This window comes from Vulpes vulpes, chromosome 1 (genome assembly GCF_048418805.1).
Source record: "Vulpes vulpes isolate BD-2025 chromosome 1, VulVul3, whole genome shotgun sequence".
Classification (NCBI taxonomy): domain Eukaryota; kingdom Metazoa; phylum Chordata; class Mammalia; order Carnivora; family Canidae; genus Vulpes; species Vulpes vulpes.
The window spans coordinates 37,789,918-37,809,802 of NC_132780.1; positions in this window are offsets into that span (position 1 = coordinate 37,789,918).

Genomic DNA, 19,885 nt, shown 5'->3' on the forward strand with positions numbered 1-19,885 from the left:
GTTAACAATTCCAAACCCAGGAAGACTTGCAGCCAAGCTCTGTGCAAAGAAAAGGATACACAGTAAGGTTAACCAGAATAAAACCACCTGTGTAGTCTACAGTCATGGGATCCAGACTTTACTGGATCCCATGGCTGTCAGTTTTCCAGTCCCAAGCCACAGACTTAAACAGGAATTTCCAATAGACATTCATGATTCAAAATTTGCTTCCCTTGGGTACATATCTACACCCCTGGCAAATGAGGATATGATCAATAACCTTTCCTTAACTCTTGAAGATATTGTAGAATCTGCTGCTAAAGCAAAAATCCCTAGACTATTTGGCCAAAAATGTCCTTGATTATAGGATATCCTTGGTTATCTTTTAACAGATTAAGGAAGTGATTGTGCTATGGCCAACACCACTTGCTGCACTCAGATGGACACTTATGGAGAAACTGAGACTCACATACATAAGATCACTGAACAAGCCAGTTGCATTAAGAAAGTGACTCCTTCAATGAGGTCTTTCCCTGACTTATTGATTCTAACTGGCTTGGGTCTTAGGGATCATGGATTCCAGATATTGGGAAAATTCTGTTCATTATAATAATCATAGTAATCTCTCCCTGGTGTTACATAGTCTCTTCAAAGCTTTAAATGTATGTTTGCAACTGCTAACCATCAAGCAAATGATATCCCTAAGACTAAGAACATCATAAAAGGATCCAAAAGCAAGCCCAACATTATGACTTGTGACTGCCATAAAGAAATTCAATAAAAATATATCATGACCTGTGAATATCACTCAGAGATTCAGAAAAACAAACACCTGTTAGAACTCCAGAGTAGGGATCCCCTGGGTGGTGCAGCGGTTCGGCACCTGCCTTTGGCCCAGGGCACGATCCTGGAGACCCGGGATCGAATCCCACATCGGGCCCCCGGTGCGTGGAGCCTGCTTCTCCCTCTGCCTGTGTCTCTGCCTCTCTCCCTCTCTCTCTCTGTAACTATCATAAATAAATAATAATAAAAAAAATTTTTTTAAAAAAAGAACTCCAGAGTAGTCACTGGGTGTAGTGCTAATGTCTTAAATTTCTATCTTATCTCTCAGTTAAGCTGAGAATCTGATAAAAAGGAGGGAAGTGTTAAAAACAAGACAACAACAACAAACTGAACCTTTATGCCAAGCTCATGTCACCAAACTGAGACCCAACTTAATTATAGTTGAAGGTCTTCCAGAAATGGAATTTTAACACAGTCAATCAGGAATTGCCTGATCAGTACTAGTTACATCATCTGCCTTACATTGCAGTAACCAACCTACTTTGTTTGTCTAATATGACTTTCTTGTTCCCCATCCTTTCTGCCTATGGAAGTCTTTCATTTTATGCAGCTCCTCAGAGCTCTTTACTATTTTCTAGATTGAATGCTGTCTGTTTCATGAATCATTGAATAAGCCAATAAGATCCTTAGAATTTACTCAGTTGAATTTTGTTTTCTAACAGAATTAAAACAGTGATTGGAGATTAACTGGGAAAGATCATGAGGAACCTTCTGGAATGATGGAAATATTTTGTTTCTTACTAATGGTATGTGTTAAATGAATAGGTGCATTTGTCAACACATATGGAACTTCAATTTTAAAATTTATTTTTTGGAAATGGTAATCAGTTGGCATTTAAAAAAAAAGAAGAAGACTTAGAACTAATTATAATGGGGTCCTAAGCCTAAAACCTTACATTCAGTGGACGAAAATCAGTTAGGCTTCTTAGCCTAGTGTTTTGTTGCTCTTGCTTTTGTTTTGTTTTGTTTGTGTTTGTGTGTGTGTGTGGGGGGGGGGGTGTGTTTTGCATTTGGGCACCCAATTTAAAGTCTTTTGAACTGGCCTTAATATATATAACCATAATACATTAAAAATAATTTTCAGGATCAAGTTAAAAAATGTCACAGGAAATGATTCCAAATGTTAAAGCTAAAATGCAGATACTCCAGCCATGGATATCTGTACAATTATTAAATTTGAGTTAAAAATTGGGTTTTCAAATTCTTGGTCACCCAAGTGAAAAGAGAAACATAATAAACTATACAACTTTCAATATCTATCTTTTAAAAAGTCCAGTTCCACATGGGAAGCAAAGTTTTTTCTAGCATGTAATCTTGTTAGACAATGGAAAAAGAACAAAAGAACAAAAGGACCAAAGAAAGAAGACTCCTGTGACTTCTAAGAAACTTAGCAGTTAGCTAATCCATACTTACTCTAAAATTATAAGACAGGTGAGCACACCAATTTCCCAGTAGGGAAAGATACCACACAAATACAGTGTGACTGGAAAAAAAAAAAAGAGGGAAATGAAAGGAGTTCCAGGAATGCACAGGGAATGCCCCGCAACTCCATCTTTTCTAGATCCTGTTTGCCCAGTAATTCAGAAAATCCATGTGTCTTCTGTACCAACAGAGGACACATGGAAGAAAAAATGTGTTTAATATCTTCTTCATTTAAATCTTATATATATAGAAACAGTCCTTTTTCTGAGTCATATGGAATATATGTATTTAAAAATTCAAACTGTGTAGAAGGCATGAGAGGGGTATTGGGTCAGGGATCTGGACCTTGCAGTTTGCAAGGGAAATCACCAAACAATTCACATAGGAACCTCTAGAAAATACCCAGTGTACTCTATTAGTGATTTGTGAATTTTGGTATACCTTAAGCATCTCTGGGGAACTTGCAGATTTCCTGCCATGCAGATTTCCTACCATGATAACAAAGATTCAGATTCAGTTGAAGCTTAGTGAGATGATCAGGTGACTCTGATATAATGGTATTAGTAATAGTACACATTTAGAACAAGAATAACTTGGGTTAGAGGGTTACAAATCCCAGTGCTACACGGGCAGGTCTGTCATGTCATGCCAAAAGAGAAGCAAAACTGACAAGACAATTGAGAGATGGGAATGTGTAGCAGAGGAACTGTGACCCGAAGAACACACATCTCAGCTACAGACCCAGAGCACTTGCAGCTGAATGAATGCAAGCAATGTAGGTCCAAAGTTGTAAGAGATTTTTGAAGAGACACTTAACATCTGGACTTTTATGAAAAATATTCTGGTTTTGTTTGTTGTTCTTTGCTTTGGTTTGGGATTTTTCTTTCTTTGTCTGCTTTTTTAAGATTTTATTTATTTATTCATGAGAGACACAGGGAGAGAGGCAGAAACACAGGCAGAGGGAGAAGCAGGTTCCCTGCCAGGAAGCCACTGGGACTCAATCCCAGGACTCCCAGGATCATGCCCTGAGCTGAAGGCAGGCGCTCAACCACTGAGCCACCCAGGATCCCTGTTTGTTTTTGAGTTCTATACTCAACATAGGGCTTGAACTCACAATCCCAAAATCAAGAGTAGAATGCTCTACCATTTGAGCCATCCAGGCACCCCTTTTATTTTTTTGTTTTTGATGTAGGCAACTAATACATTTAAAACAAGTCAAAACCCAGGACGCCTGACGGCTCAGTGGTTGAGCGCATCTGCCTCCCGCTCACGGCGGTCCCAGAGTCCCAGGACCCAGTCCGCATCAGGCTCCCCTTGAAGAGCCTATTTCTCCCTCTGCCTATGTCTCAGCCTCTGTGTGTCTCATGAATAAATAAATAAAGTATTTTTAAAAAAAGTCAAAACCCAACATGTGAATATGGCTGAAGCACACCTTCTAGCCTAGCAGAGCCTACCTACTGGCCATCAGTTTGCAATCTCTCATCTTGATTATGGTGGTGTTCTATACAGACATTCTTTCAAATATTAATCAACATAACTAAGTATCCAGAAATTGCTAAACCCATAGTCAAACAGATTTTCCTTTCTGGTAAAGGAGAATTACTCCTGTGTTGTAGTTAATGAAGAAAATCCATAGTCATTTTATGCCTGATAATTTAGTGGTGTGTCTGGGATTTTCTATACAAATTATGATCCTCACTATCTTCTAGCCAGAAAGATCACCAACCTTTGCAAAGGGATAGGTAACATGGATGCCAAAAGGCAGGGCCAAGTTTTCAAAATGGAAAGAAAAGAAAGAAGATCTGCTTAAATATGTAAACAAGGACTTGGTGGGGACCCAAGACTTCTATTGTGCAGGATTTGAAAGAGAGGATTTGACTGGGACAAATTTCAGGGCAGTGAAGGTATTTGCATTCAGCCCTTGAAGTTCTTGCAGGAAGGTCAGTGTGAATCCCTGGAATGCCTGACTTTACATAAACTGTCTCCTCTGAGTCTATTTGCATAATTAGTGGCAAAAATGTAATCTTACTACCTTCTTCAATTTTAACAATAATATTTTTTAATATTTTATTTATTTATTCATGAGAAACACACACACACACACACACACACACAGAGAGAGAAAGGCAGAGACACAGGCAGAAGGAGAAGCAGGTTCCATGCAGGGAACCAGACGTGGGACTTGATCCTGGATCTTCAGGATCACGCCCTGGAGTAAAGGCGGAACTAAACCGCTGAGCCACCCAGGCTGCCCCGACAATATTTTGATACTAGACAATATCTAGTCTACAAATGATAGAAAAATGTAACAAAATTGTATTCCTCTAATTTCTCCATAAAATAAAACAAGATAATAATATAATTACCACAATAAGTTGGTTATATGTAAAACCATTTTTCATTAAAAATTTATAAATTCTATCTATAATACATAAAATAAATAAAACCAAAACTAAAGACCAGCATAGAAATGTCATTATCAAAAATTCATCTTGAAATTTTAAAAATAAAAGATCAAAAATGAAAACTAAAAAAATTCAAAGCTGATTTTTATTATATTTTTCTTACTATGCCTTAGTCACTCTTCTACAAATATCCATTCATTAAAGGTGTCCTCCAGCAGATCAATTGATTTGAAAAAGTATAGACAACTAACTTAAGACTTATTTTCCCCTTATATCAAATGTCAATAACCTGTAATTATATCAGTATTCAATCACTGTTTCACTGATGTAGTAACAGAGGTAGAAATTTGACTGGTGATATCACTTAATATGAAAGCTTAAGAAAATAAATGTTCATGTAGTAGTTGATACAAATTGGAGAACTTCAGATGAAAGTCACTAAGTGAAGATTTTGGACATTCAAAGAAGATTAAGTTAATGTAAAAGAAGTTTCAAGTTAGACACCCATTCTATAAGACAGTTGCCTTTTACCAGGCTTAAAAAAAAAAAAATGTTTTTTTCTACAACCGATCTCCACAAAGGCATTACTTTATCATCTCGAAAGAAATAACCTCAATTTTTTTAAATAAATGTCTACCTTCATTATTTTAGGAGGATACAAACATATATGCATAGTAACAATTCTACCTGTTTATAAAGAGCTCCCAAACTGAAGTGTTGATTCCTATTCTTTGGAAAACAGTTATATAAGGCTGGATAATCCAACACAGCTTGTTGATCTTAGAATGATATGAAGAAAAGATCCCCAATGCCATAGATTAAAACAATAGTTTTGTTATTTTAATATGTACTATGTCCTTTTGTAAAATATCTTGATTGGTACACATACTTTATAAAATTTATGAAAGATTGGACAAGAGATTGAGAGAGGAATTACAACACACTGGTTTAATTAAATTTTTTTCTTTAAGTTTTTTTCTTTATATCTCATGAATTTAAAATTAGATGGTACCTTTATTACCTGACTTGGAGTCTTCTAATGTCCATTATAAGTGTAGCAAAATATCATTATAATATTAGTATTATTGTTTTGGTATTCTAGGCTTTGGTGTTAGAGGGTTCCCTTCACTATACATCAATAGTAAAAAGAGAAAATGGTTTAAGCAGATCATAAGCTCATTCTCAGGATAAAATTAAGAGGCAGCTTTATAATGTATATATATCAGAACATAGTGAAGTCTTAATACATGATGGGAAAGATTATAAAAGCTCACGAGATATTCCATATGCTCCCCTATGTTTCTCAATCACCCTTCAGTTAAGTTGGGTCCATAGACTAGTTTTGACCAGTACATGTCCCACTTTTGAGTGAAAGCAGTTAAGAATCAGTATGACTGACTCCATCATCCTTCTCTTCTACCATGAAGACCTTGGAGACCACTGGGTCCTGATAGAAGAGCTGAAAGAGAGAAAAGGGCCCTTATTGTGTTAAGACACTGAGATTTCAGGATGTACCCATTACCACAGCATAAACTATTCAATCATGTATAATGTGTAATAATTTTATGTAAGGTATATAAACTGAGGAAGACAAGAGAAATTAGATATATAAAATCAGGAGCAAAAAAATGAAGAAATGAATGAGTATATAAGCTGTGATCAGTGGAGGAATTGGGAACAATATCAAAAAGAATTGGGTAGGAAAAAGATAGTGAAGATGATAAAGAGAAGAGTTGAGGAAATTTTCTGGAAATTGCCTGCAATTGTGGCATTTTGCATTGGTGTCCAGCTTTAGGATTATAAAAATGCATTGGGTTCCTTTCAAGGCACAAGATGAAAATCAATCATGAGCTGAAGAAGAATTATTAGGAGATTATTCCATTATGGAAGTCAAGAATCATTCCCATATGTATAGGAAGTGGATCATCGGGAGAACTCAATCAACAAGGTAGAATCATAGACTGAATGTAAGCATGAACTCTAGTGACACATTATCTAGGTATGAATCTCATTTCCACTATTAACTCTGTGTGTGACTTTGGACAAGTTGTTTAACCTCTCAGCCTCATGTGCCTCACCTATGAAATGAGACTTCTTTTTTTTTTTAAAGATTTATTCTATTTTTTATTGGGTGGGGGGAGAAGTAGTTGGAGAGGGAGAGACAGAATCTCAAGCAGACTCTGCTGAGCAAAGAGACTGACAAAGGGCCTAATCTCACAACTCAGATCATGACCTGAGCCAAAATCAAGAGTTGGATGCCTAACCAACTGAGCTACCCAAGCACCCCTGAAATGAGATTTCTAACATGACAGAATTAAAAGGCTGTTGTGAGGACTAAATGAATTACTGCTAGAGCACTAGCACAATGCTTTGCATCCACCAAGTGCTGTGTAAACACTCCCATTGTGTCACTACCAATCTTTATTAAAAAAATAATTTTTAATAAGCCATAAAAGTCAGTAGAATAAAAATACTAAGCTTCATTTGACAGTACCCTATGTAAGTACAGAATTAAAATTTAAGACAATTCACTGCATTGAAAAACATGATTTAGTTTTTCAAGTTGAGTGAAACACTGTCATAGCCCCTAAGGCCCCAGAACATTTCTTTATTCAGTTCTCAAATGACTGACTACTTACAGAAGTCTTTATTTTTTAAGTGGGAAAGAGAAATATCTAATTCATTCTGAAGATCAAAAGTTAAATCAATGTACTATTAGTAACAATTGTTTGGAATGAAATATTACTCAGGTTTGGAAGCTATTATTCCAGTTTAGCTCAGTAATACTGGATGTTTCCGTTCCAGATATGGAAAATACGGCAGTGATAGATGATTATTTGATCTGATTTCTACCCCAAATTTGTAAAATAATTTGACAACAATAAGTCCAACAAGTATAAATCATACATCAAATGAGGAAGTCTAACAATATGCATTACATTTTTCATACACATCAAATTATCCTTGACATGAGAAATTTGAGTTTGTTATATTTTTCCTTCTGCCATGATGATTATTCTACCTTGGGATTGTTTGTCTTAAAAATAAGAACTGTTACACAATTCAAGAAGCTAAAGGAGGAGGGGGGCACACCAACATTCCCTCCATTATTACAGATTTTATCACCCTTCCCATTAATTAATAATAAGGATGTTTAGGCTGCCAGTTAACAATCGCTAGAAACAGCAGTATCTTATTTAGAAGATGCATCATTCAAATTACAAATTGATGTAATGAATTCTAATGAATCCTTTCCTTCTATGTTGAAGCTTAATCCCTATTCAAAGTGGATTAGTTAGTATTTAAATTTATCATAGGATCAAGGGTGATTAGTGGCCTATCATAAAAAAAAAGAATCCCATGAAATTCATGGTTCTTTATCACATGCAAGACTGAGGGTGAGCTATTGAAAAGTTCCGAAGATAGTGCATTGTACTGGAAATCTTGCCAGTGATGCCTGTTCCTGAGGTGTTCTGCAGCAAACTGCAGCCCAGAAAGAATGAGGTCCACTCCTACATAAAATTATTCTTTTAAGAATGAAGCAGCTGCATGCTAATGGTCTGCTAAATTCTTATTATCTGCATTCTCATTGACTGCTCAGCTTTGGAGTGTGTGACTTTAAGTCTCCTTTGCCTGAAAGATTTTCTAAGGAGCTTTTGAAAACATTAAAGCTCCTGAAAGACTTAGCTAAGTTTGAAGTTTGACTGAAATGAATATACCAGAGATATGGTGTAGTCATTGAAATTGCCATTTTCCTGTGGTTGTGTTTGTGTCCTTTCAGGATAGGTGTAGGAGTAAATTCGATTTGAGGGTTTTGCAAACTCAGAAGTGCCAGAATAATCAGAGTAATAATGACAACCAAATACCATACTTCCTCGGAACTGCATTCTGCTCTGGGAATGTAACGGATAAAAATACTGAGGTACATCAGAATTGCCTTTCTCTGTGGCATAATAAAAATGTCAAAGGTCTTTTCTAAAACATCCCAGGCTTCCATTAATAAGCAAAATGGAAATATCTTCCCCTGAACTCTCATAAACCCCATCTCCACGGTTTTTCAATGTATTTACTAGTTTTTAAAACTAGACCCGATTTTTCTAGAAAAACATAAAATGTTAACAGTGGTTATTTTTAGGAAGTATGGCTGGTAGGATGGCATGGCAGAAGTTAGCTTTTTCAGGTATTCTTTAGATGCCTGTTCATTAACCCTTTGAACTAGAGAAGCTTTACTGTTTGGATTGCAAAAATGTCTGGCTTCCTCTTTGTAACTGAATCCCCTGATTTTAGCAGACATAAATAAGTCTTACGTTTTATCCTTTCTTTTAATGTACTTCTTAATATTTTTTATTTTTACTTATAATTTCGATATATGTTTTTAGTATGGGAATTTAAACCCATATCTTCTTTTTCTCCCCAGTGTCTTTACTGTTACTGTATGAGTCATTCTGGGAAAAATGTGGGACCTAGAATTTTTATTTTGCATATATAAATTATTTAATTATAATTATATGTATAATGTAAAACTCACTCAGTATATACATTTTTTCAACTCCTTGTTTGTTTGAAGTTTCATGGATCTAGCCTTCTTTAAGACACTCATGTCCTGAGACTAAGGTTAACATCCCCTTATCCACACTCTCCATGATTTTATAAACACCATTTATATCTTTTCTTAGCCTGATTTCTGCAAAAGCTGAGTCACCTATGTATAGCAGTATTTCTTAACAGTGGAACTGTTGACATTTTGCACCAGATAATGGTGTGTTGAAGAGAACTCTCCTGTGCCTTGTGAGATACTTAATACCAACTCTGACCTCCATCCACCAATATTAGTATCACCTCCCAAGTTGTGATGATCAAAAATGTCTTCAGACATTGCCAGATATCACAGGGGGGCAAAATTGCCCCCAGTTGAGAATCAATATTATAGAAGTCTATGTAATTACAAAATGCTTTTACATGTACTATTAGGTACAATCCAAACATAACCCATTTAAAACAAGCAGTACAGAGTGAGTATTACATTTTGAAGATAGGAATACTAAGGTTCAAGAGTTTTGACTTAAGTAATATGGTTTTAGCATTGAGAAACTATAATTACATGTTATGATCACAACTCCATAAGTTATGACAGAGCGGGGAATATTTTAAGGAAAAAAAATAAATCAGTAATGAATGGTTTCCACATTCAATAATAGATGGAACTAGACAAAAAAGCAACAAGGGAAAAAAGAGACTTGAATAACACTGTAAACCAACTGAAGTTAATAGACATTTCTAGAACACTCCACCCAATACAACAGATTATGCATTTTCCTCAAAAGCACATGGAACATTCTCCAGGATATGTGAAGCTGTAAAACAAACCTAATGAATTTAAAAAGATAGGGAAAATGCAAAGCATGTTATCTGACCACAGTAAGATGAAATTACAAAACCAATAGCTGGAAAACTAACAAATATGTGGAGATTAAACAGCACACATAAATAACCAATAAGCCAAAGAATAAATCAAAAACAGAAATCAGAAAATACTTTGAAGTGAATGAAAATAAGAACACAACATATGCAAAATCATGAGATGCAGCTAAAGCAATGCCTTGAAGGACTTTATAGCTATAAATGTTTATCTTAAGAAAGAAGAAAGATCTCAAAACAGTAGCAAGAACTAATATGAGACAAAGAAGATTGAACTAAACTGAAAGCAAGAGAAAGAAGGATATGATAAAGATTAAAATGAAAATTCACCAAATAGAGGAAAGATTTGAGAAAAACAATAGGGCCAAAAGCTGATTCTTTGGAGAGATCAACAAAATTCGACAAACTCTTAGTTAGTTTGATGGTGGGAGTTGGGGAGGTGGGGGAGAAGAAGGGTAGGAGAGGAATATAGAGCATAGACTCAAATTATTAGAATCAGAAATCAAAGAAGTGACATTACTATGACCTTACAGAAGCTAAAAAGAACATCAATGAAAACTGAACAATTGTATGTCAACAAATTAAATAGATGAAATGTACAAACTCTTATAAGGACCCAAAGTACTAAAGGTCATTTGTGAAGCAGTCTGAATGGACCTATAACAAGAGATGAGATTAAATTGGTAATCAAAAACAAACTACCAAGAAAATCCCAGACATGGATGGTTTCAGTGGTGAATCCCAAAAAATTAAATAAATAAATCTGAAGAATTAATACCAATTCTTCATAAACTCTTCCAAAAAATAGAAAAGGAGGAAAAACTTCCCAAAGTTCACCCTGCTATGAGAACAAAAGCACTCCCTTCCTAGGATAGTCAAAAGAATAAAGGAATGTAAAACCCATAGCCATCATGCTTTCTAAAAGTAGGAATGCTGGAAAAATATTTAACATAAGTTGAACCTAAGAGCAAAATGAATTGCAGGTATCTTTCCAACTAATTTACCTCCACTAAGATATAGCAACAATATAGATCAAAGGAGTCCTTGAATGGCTCCTTCAAGTTTTAACCCTACTTACTCAAGACAGTTATTCTGATTCTTAAATGTTACTCTCATGTTCCAAGATAAATACTCCAGGTCCCTCAACCATTGTTATAGTATAATTTCCAAGTCTATAATGCCCCCTTCTCTTTTATCATACTCATGCAAGTTTGGACAGATAAGCCTAGAGTGTAATAGGACATTTATCATCATTGGTTTGGTCACTGTGCATCTAAATAATGAGGAGGATTATTATCCAATTACAAAGTGTGTTGCAAATTTCTCTCTATTATCGAGGTTCTACCACCTAAACCAAGTTAGTTATAAATCTAATGAAATTGGCTAATATGTGTATGTTTCCTCCTAAATAGAATTTTGGAGAACTTAGAGAGACACATAGAATATGTTTACAGGAGTAAATTTGATTCATCAAGGAAAGTGAAGGGCCTGTTGTCTCATAAGTAAACAGACTGACTTGTATATTATCTGTCAACTAAATGCAACATGGAGCCAGATCACTTCAGGGTGCTAGACTTTGGTCTATTGCTATATCCTAGTTATTAGGAGCCATTGCAGAAATTTAAATGGGGCTGATGACCTAGACTACATTAGGGACTCTCTATTGCATTCCCAAATATAAGCAAACATTGTATTGTAAATTGCATCAACTCATAATACAGTTAAAATTATTCACTGCTTAACTCTGCCAAAAAAGAAAGTCATAGCAAATGGCAAAGTACTGTGTCAAATATTCATTAAGTTTCTAGTTCCCTAATTAACACATTCTCTTCTCATTTGTCCATATTCCTCTGCAGAGCTGGAGATGGGCCATTCGTCAGAGGTAGAGCAATAGTAGGTGGCCAGGAGACAGACTGAATATCAACATTCAGGGAAGACAGAGGAAGACTTGAGATGACAAAGGGAAGAGACTTTTTTTTAAAACACAAATCATTATAGAGAACCAAGTCTGAGAGACAGTGCCATATGTTAACTGCAGAAAGAATAAAGAAGTCCAAATCAGGTAGCTCCAAAACAAGTCAAAATACAGAGTAGGAATCAGAACTGTAAAGGCAGAGAAGCTTTAGAGACCTATCTCCCTCTCTGTCTCTGGTTCTGAAATAATGGGGTGGTTTTAGTAGCTGAAAATATCTGAAATAAAGCATTATCTTTCTTCTTTAAAAAGATTTTATTTATTTACTTGAGAGAGAAAGAGAGCACAAGTTGGGGAGAGGGGAGGGGCAGGGGGAGAGGGAGAAGCATACTCCCCACTGAGCAGGGAGCCTAATGTGGGGCTCAATCCCTGGACCTGAAGATCATGACCTGAGCTGAAGGCAGACACTTAACTGACTGAACCACCCAGATGCCCCAAGCATTCTCTTTCTATATGTAACTTAATCTGGGCCCAATCTTCACTATATATTCCTCAATAACAACAACAACAACAAAAAATGGATTATATTTGTAGGGGTCTTTAATCCAAGATAGAGTTCTTTTAAAGATTTTTTATTTATTTATTCATGAGAGACACAGATGCCCCTCCAAGATAGAATTTAAGGAATCCAGATACTTAGATGGAGAAAAATTACATCCTTATTTTCACTAAACTCTAGAAGTTATCATTTCTTTCAGTTATGCCTCTGAGAAACAAAATTACAGTGATCCTGGAAGATTTGTGGCCTTCATCAGGTAGTCTATGTCACACCAAAGTTGAAGCACATCAAATACAGTAAATTTTAATGGGAGAGATTCCTGGGTGGCTCAATAGTTGAGCATCTACCTTCAGCTCAGGACATGATCCTGGGGTCCTGGGATCAAGTTCCACATGGGGCTCTCTGCAGGGAGCCTGCTTCTCCCTCTGCCTGTGTCTCTGCCGCTCCCTGTGTCTCTCATGAATAAATAAAATCTTTAAAAAAAGAAAATTTGATGGGAAACCATGGCTAGAGATGCTAGCTTGGATGCAAGGTATAGAACAAATATGGTAGAGCACAGATTCAATAAGAGGAACCACAAAAACACTGACTCCAGTCAGTTTCAGCAGTTATTTCTTCTTTCTAAACATATGATAGTCATATTCAAATTCTATTTAATTTTTTAATATACAAATATATATATTACATATATGCATATATGCATACATATATGTGTGTATATATATGCATATATATGTATGTGTGTGTGTATATATATATATATATATATATATATATATCTAGCCCTGGAAGTTGATCTAACTGGCTTCTAGCTATTCCACTCACTTAAATCCAACCTTAAACCTTAATCCTTATGAATCTCTTAATACTTCAGTAACAGTTCCTTTAGTAACAACATAAAACATCATTTGTCAAACTTTCCAGAATGAAAGTTCTTCATTATTAAAACTATATCTTTGATTCTTTGGGAAGTATGCAGCCTAGGCCAGCTCAGCTAACAGCTACTACCATCTATTTTAGAGATCCACAAAACAAATCATGGGGATCCCCAAGCTATGTTCAGTACTCAGAAAGATCTAATGTGTCTCTTATATTTTCCCCTAAGAAGCTTATAAAATTAAAATGACAGGATCCTTTGCTTTGGGCTGGAATTGTATCAGCTTAGTGTGTTGTTCTCCTGCATCAGATAATCTATTTAACAGTTTTATAGTGTCTGTGATCTTTTAAAAAAATGATAAAATGCATTTTTTGGGGATCCTTGGGTGGCTCAGCCATTTGGCTCCTGCCTTTGGCCCAGGGCGCGATCCTGGAGTCCCGGGATTGAGCCTGCTCTCCCTCTGCCTGTGTCTCTGCCTCTCTCTCTCTCTCTCTCTCTCTCTCTCTCTGTGTGTGTGTGTGTGTGTCTATCATCAATCAATCAATCTTTTAAAAAAATGCATTTGTTAACACTCAATACATGGAACTTTTCATGAGAGTGGAGGATTTGGATGATGAAATGACTGAAGAACATCAACCTATATGGGTTTTCAGGAGTTTCTTTTTTTAAAAAAAGAGAGGGGATCCCTGGGTGGCTCAGAGGTTGAGCACCTGCCTTCGGCCCAGGGCGTGATCCTGGAGTCTCAGGATCGAGTCCCACGTCAGGCTCCCTGCATGGAGCCTGCTTCTCCCTCTGCCTATGTCTCTGCCTCTCTCTCTCTCTCTCTCTCTCTCTTTCTCACTCTCTCTCTCTCTCATGAATAAATAAATAAAATCTTTAAAAAATTATTTTATTTATTCATGAGAGACACACAGAGAGAGGCAGAGACACAGGCAGGGGGAGAAGCAGGCTCCCTGCGGGGAGCCTGATACAAGACTTGATTGCAGGACCTCAGGATCATGACCTGAGCCAAAAGCAGATGCTCAACCACTGAGCCACCCAGGTGCTCCAAGGAGTTTCAAGTATAGTAATATGATTTCACTTTCAAATTCCAACATCTTAACTAAAAATTTAACCACAGTGGAAATTGTGGAAGGGATGATACTCTAAACAAAAAAATAAGAAGCACAAATTTGAGAGAGCAATTAGTGGGACAGGGGCAGGGTAGAGCAGGGTTCTGGAGAACTGCTAGGATCCTGTAGTGCCAGAGCAGTAAGAAAGAGAAGATAGCAGAAATGTTAGGAGTGCAAAACCAACTTTGATGATGTTAGCAGAGATCCAATCATGCAAGTGAGGGTTACAGTAATCATTTCCTTCCTGATTTGAGCTGCTTGAGCAAGTTTCCTTTAGAGATGCATCATGTTAGTTTGCATAAATTTCTTCAGCCTGGTTACATAGTGATACACTGGTTCCACAGCTGGCTTTGCTTCTGCTAGAAGATGTTATGGATTATCCTGTCTTTCGACCAGGTATTAATAAAGCTCTCCTCAGCAACCCACAAGTGATTAATGAGATGAAAAGATAAAATCCTCCACCTGCTGCAGCAACCCTGAAAGCTGAATTAATGAGAGAGTAAGAGTGAAAGAACAGAAAAGCGATAGGGAGGAAGGGAGGGAGGGAGGGAGAGAGAGGCAGAGAGGGAGACAGAGAGGACTCCCAAAGCAGCTTACTTCACTAGGCAAGGCAGATCAGCTGCCTATTTGGCTTGGTTTCTAATGATCCTCTTTGAGAATGAGTTAGTGCCTTCTGAATAAGTGCTCTAGGAGCAGCCAATTCAAGAGAAATTACATATTCCTAAAATGATTGCCATATACACAGCAAAATTTTTACCTGACTATAGGACCATAATCTTAGGGGGATGAAAACCTTATCCTCATTACTCCCTGTTTAAGCAAAATAAATTGACTATAAAAATAAAAAAGAGAAACCCCAGTTATGAGAATGCAGAGAAGGGAGGTTTTTGTGGTGCAGAGCATAGACAAGCTATCCTGGCCTATGGGCCTTCATACTTTCATCAGGTATATTTCCAGAAAATGTATCCAATGAACACTACTAGCCTACAGTTACTGTTTGGTGTTTGTGAGGGAAGGCAGCCCAAATAGGAGAAATTCTTTTGTTACATGCATAAGAAGTCCTTACATGAGAACCATAGCACATGAGTTCTCATGCTCCAAAGAAAGGGTGGGGGTGGGAGGGGTTGCACTCCCTGCATTGCTTCTAACTCAGAGGGTTGCTCCCTCTCAAATGCACCAGTCCTAAACCAAGAAGGAACTGAAATTTCAATTGGTCTAATTATGATGCTAAAGGGCCTGTTTAATAGCAGGTAAGATCACTGCTATAAAACCACTCTGCTTTTCCTCTGTCCTGTGCCAGTGGGTAGAGTGCATTCATCACTGTGAGCATGGTGGTCCCCTGAGGGCACAGTGAAAGTAAGGATTAAAGATGAGCCTAAGTCACATACTTTAAGTCAGGTCCAAGACAAAGATCTATCTGCTTTGGAATAAGAAATTTAAGAAGTGATCTAGATTGTTGTTATTACTGTTTCAAGTCTATCTGATATATTCCATCTTTTATTGGTTTACTTACTAGATTGTAAGCTCTATTGCAAGGCATTCTTGTCACTTGTTCACTGTAGTAGCACCTAGGACAGTGCCTGGCATAAAGTCAATGTTCAGAGAAAACTTTTGAAAGAAGGACCCCCAGATTTCCATTCACATTGTACCTTCTATGTACAACTACCTTAGATGTCTCACAGAAAAGAGGCAGCATAGACAAAGGAGGGTTTAGATATATCTGGATTACCTGACTGTCACTTTGAGACAACCAAAACCTGTGTGGTATATCCCCGATACTGTTTTTTTACTAAAACTGAGTAAGATGGAAAATCCCAACTATGTCATGATGTTCAAAGGTGAGAGGAAATCTTTAACATGTACAAAATATAAAAAATTTATATTTGGCTTAAGCTTAATTATATTTTGATCCAGTGAATAAAACCTCAGTAATACCTAAGATGGTATATCACAGTCCAAGTTAAGATGGATGGAGTATAGGGGCATCTCAGTGGCTCAGTTGGTTGAGCATCTGGCTCTTGATTTCAGTTCAGGTCCTGGTGTCAGAGTCATGGGATGGAACCCTGTGTCCGGCTCCTCACTGGGCATGGAGCTTGCTTGGAATTCTCTTTTTCACTTTCCTCTGCCACTCCCCACCCCTCTTTCTCTCTCCCTATCAAAACAGCAGCAACAAGAAAAAGATGGATGGATGTGGCTCAGTGGTTGAGCATCTGCCTTTGGCTCAGGTCGTGATCCCAGGGTCCTGGAATTGAGTCCTGCATCAGTCTCCCTGCAGGGAGTCTGCTTCTTCCTCTGCCTATGTCTCTGCCTCTCTCTGTGTCTCTCATGAATGAATGAATAAAATCTTTTTTAAAAAAAAAGGATGGATGGAGTATAAGTACCTCCAGGAAGCCCAGGACCTTTCGGCAAAACTTCTGCAAAGAAGACCTTTCTTCCAGTTGATTTCTTCAAATATTATAATATAGTCAGCTTATGTTCATGATTTTTAAGGGATAAGTGAGATTTATAGAGGCTAGAATATGTTTCCATTATAAAAGACAACATGGATGGATCTCTAGCTATATTTCATTCCTAAAGGGAATTCTGTCCTTTACCAAAAATACATAGGAGAAAAAAATCTTTTCTTTTGTAAAAATATCACTTGTTTAAATTGTAAATCAAATTCGTTCAATTATAATCTAAAAATAAAATATTCAGCTTAGCATCAATCAGCAATTCTTTGTTTGGCTTCTGCATGTCTCTGTGTGTGTGTGTGTATGTGTGTGTCTGAGTGTGTGTGTGTTTTGAAATGTATAGCCATTGGAGCCAGAAAATGATCCTTCTATTGATGTTTCTATTTGTTTTCTTTTTAAATAAGACAATTATAAACTAATTTTGCAGTAAAAATACTTTTATTTTGTTAGTTTCTCAAATAGCAAGGAATCACTACTGCCCCAAATTTGCCCAAAAAAGGCTAAGAATGTAGTCCAGCTAACTATTTGATTATCTTCTAGTGGAATAGGAGAAAATTACTTTTTTTCTGGTATTACATCCTAGCTTTTCTGAGATGTGATATATTTCCCTAAGTATTATATATTTTGATTATTGGATCAATCCAAAGTACTCCTTGGATCACATTCTTTGGCCTCCATGTGTTTGCAATTACTCAATCTTACTCTAGCTTGATGTGGCCAAAATGTGTTGAAGGACTATGTAAGGTTCAACATACAAAATTTTCCCTTAGCTATATTGTAGAGAAGGTGTGGTGGATATACTTATCTCTGTTACAGAATGTTTACATTGTGTAAAAATCCCTAGGAGACACCTATCTGGGTTCCCAGTACCAAAGATACTTCTACTTCTTCTGAGCACCTGGCATTCTTTGCTCTTTAGGACTCTGTTTTTTAATACCAATACCATTGCTTGAATGCTAGGGAACTCAGAGCCAAATTTTAGCTATGTTAGTACTTGTGGTCTGCATTTAGTGTACTGACTCAAATTCTGTGTTCCACACAGGAGTTTCGAAAGGAAGGGACTTAAAATTAGTAATTGAAATGAAAAATGCTATGTTTGAAATAGTTAATATAGTCTCCAAAGATTCCTGGTTGCCCAAAGTTATAGTTATATAGTTTAATAGTTTAATAATTATAAAAGTTTCAACCATCAGGGCAAAATGCAATGATCTTTAACTCCAAGTGTCAATGATGAACCTCAATTAAGGAAACAGAAATAAATGAGAAAAAAATTAATAAGAGATAAGCGGTATTCTGATAATTTGAAAACTAGGTCCCATTTTCTCTGAATAGGTGCCTTTTAGAGTTTTCAGGCTCACATTTTGCAAAGACTCTCAAGAGAAAATATAAAAGCTATGATGTAAATAATAAATGCAATAAATAATAGAGAGCTTGGTGGGCCTCATTGTGCTTATACCTCCAGGGTCATTTCTCTGCTTATTCTCTACTCATTCTTTCTTTGTGCAATACCCCTGAGTTCTCCAAAATTTCACCCTCTTTTCTGTTCTATAGTTCAAGCTGCCATTCATTCTATCACTTCGGGAGAGCTGGAGGTGATGGCAAAAGTGGTTCACATCACTCTTAAAACTGAGGCAAAGTGTGAATAAATCTCTCAAATTCTTCACCCTTTCCTCACAATCCTTAAAAGACCCAGACAAGTTTACTCAAATTAAAGTCATGGAGAGATCTTGCATAATTTTTGTTTCTCATCTTTTATTACCTATTTCTTTTTTAAATGAGCCTGGGAAAACTGCACTGTCAAAAAAAATGAAAATAAAAATGGGCAAAATAGTAAAAGTTAAATAAACTTTAAATTAGTAGTTGACTCTACAAGCCCTTATCTATAAGCAGCCAAAGCATGTCAGGGAGAACTCACTCTCCATGGCTACATGTCAATGGCCTTTCTGCTCTTATTTCCATGGAAACTGAGGGAGTTTTGACAGAATAAAGCAAGGGAGAGTTTTCATACAGTCCTTTATCTCCTCATGTTAAGAGAAGAACAGTACCCAACCTCAGCCCAACCTCTAGAATTGTTAGGCCAAAGAGAATAATACATTTTGTTATCACTCAAGCATCCTTATTTCTATTCAATTTCCACCTCATGAGAAAAAAGGCAGATGATTCACAATGGAATTTGTCTGGGTTTCTCCCCAATACTTTCAGTAATATCAAATATTTCAGCCCTCTGTTATAAAACAAGGTGATGCAAAACCCAGAATTCTGTGCCTATATATGAACTATATGCAAAAGCCAAGACATTTTAAGAAAAACTAGTGATCCTAATAGATACTTGCCAATGGTTTCATGATAGTATGTCCTCAGGAGTGATTAACTTCAAAGCCTCTTCATCCTTGGCAAACAGTTTCTTCCATGAGGACAAGCTTGATATTGGTCACATATGATTAATGTTCAAATTTCAGTGGAAAAATCTTACTTTCCTCTATGAAATCTTCCAATCAAACAATTCTCTATTGAGACTTCTTGTCAGAGCTTGACAGATGAAATTCAGTATTCACACTCCTTGATCAAGATCTGCTTATGGTTCCATTTAGATAGCTTCATGCTTTTACTCTTCCAGAAAATGCTGTTAAATACCTATTATGTTCCAGGTACTAGGCTCTTGGTCACTAAATGAAATTGACAAAGTTCCTGCCTTATGAAGCTTACAACCTAGAAAGTGACCCAATCAATCCATCAGTAAAGCTAAAATTATATAATCTCAAATTAAAATAGATGCTGAGATTAAAGTAAAATAATACTGTAAGATGGTCCTGGTGAGAGCTAAGTAAGGCAATGAGGAAACATCATTGACCAGATAAGGAGAAGACAGTGTGAGCATTTGAAGTATCAGAGGAAGAGAGATCCA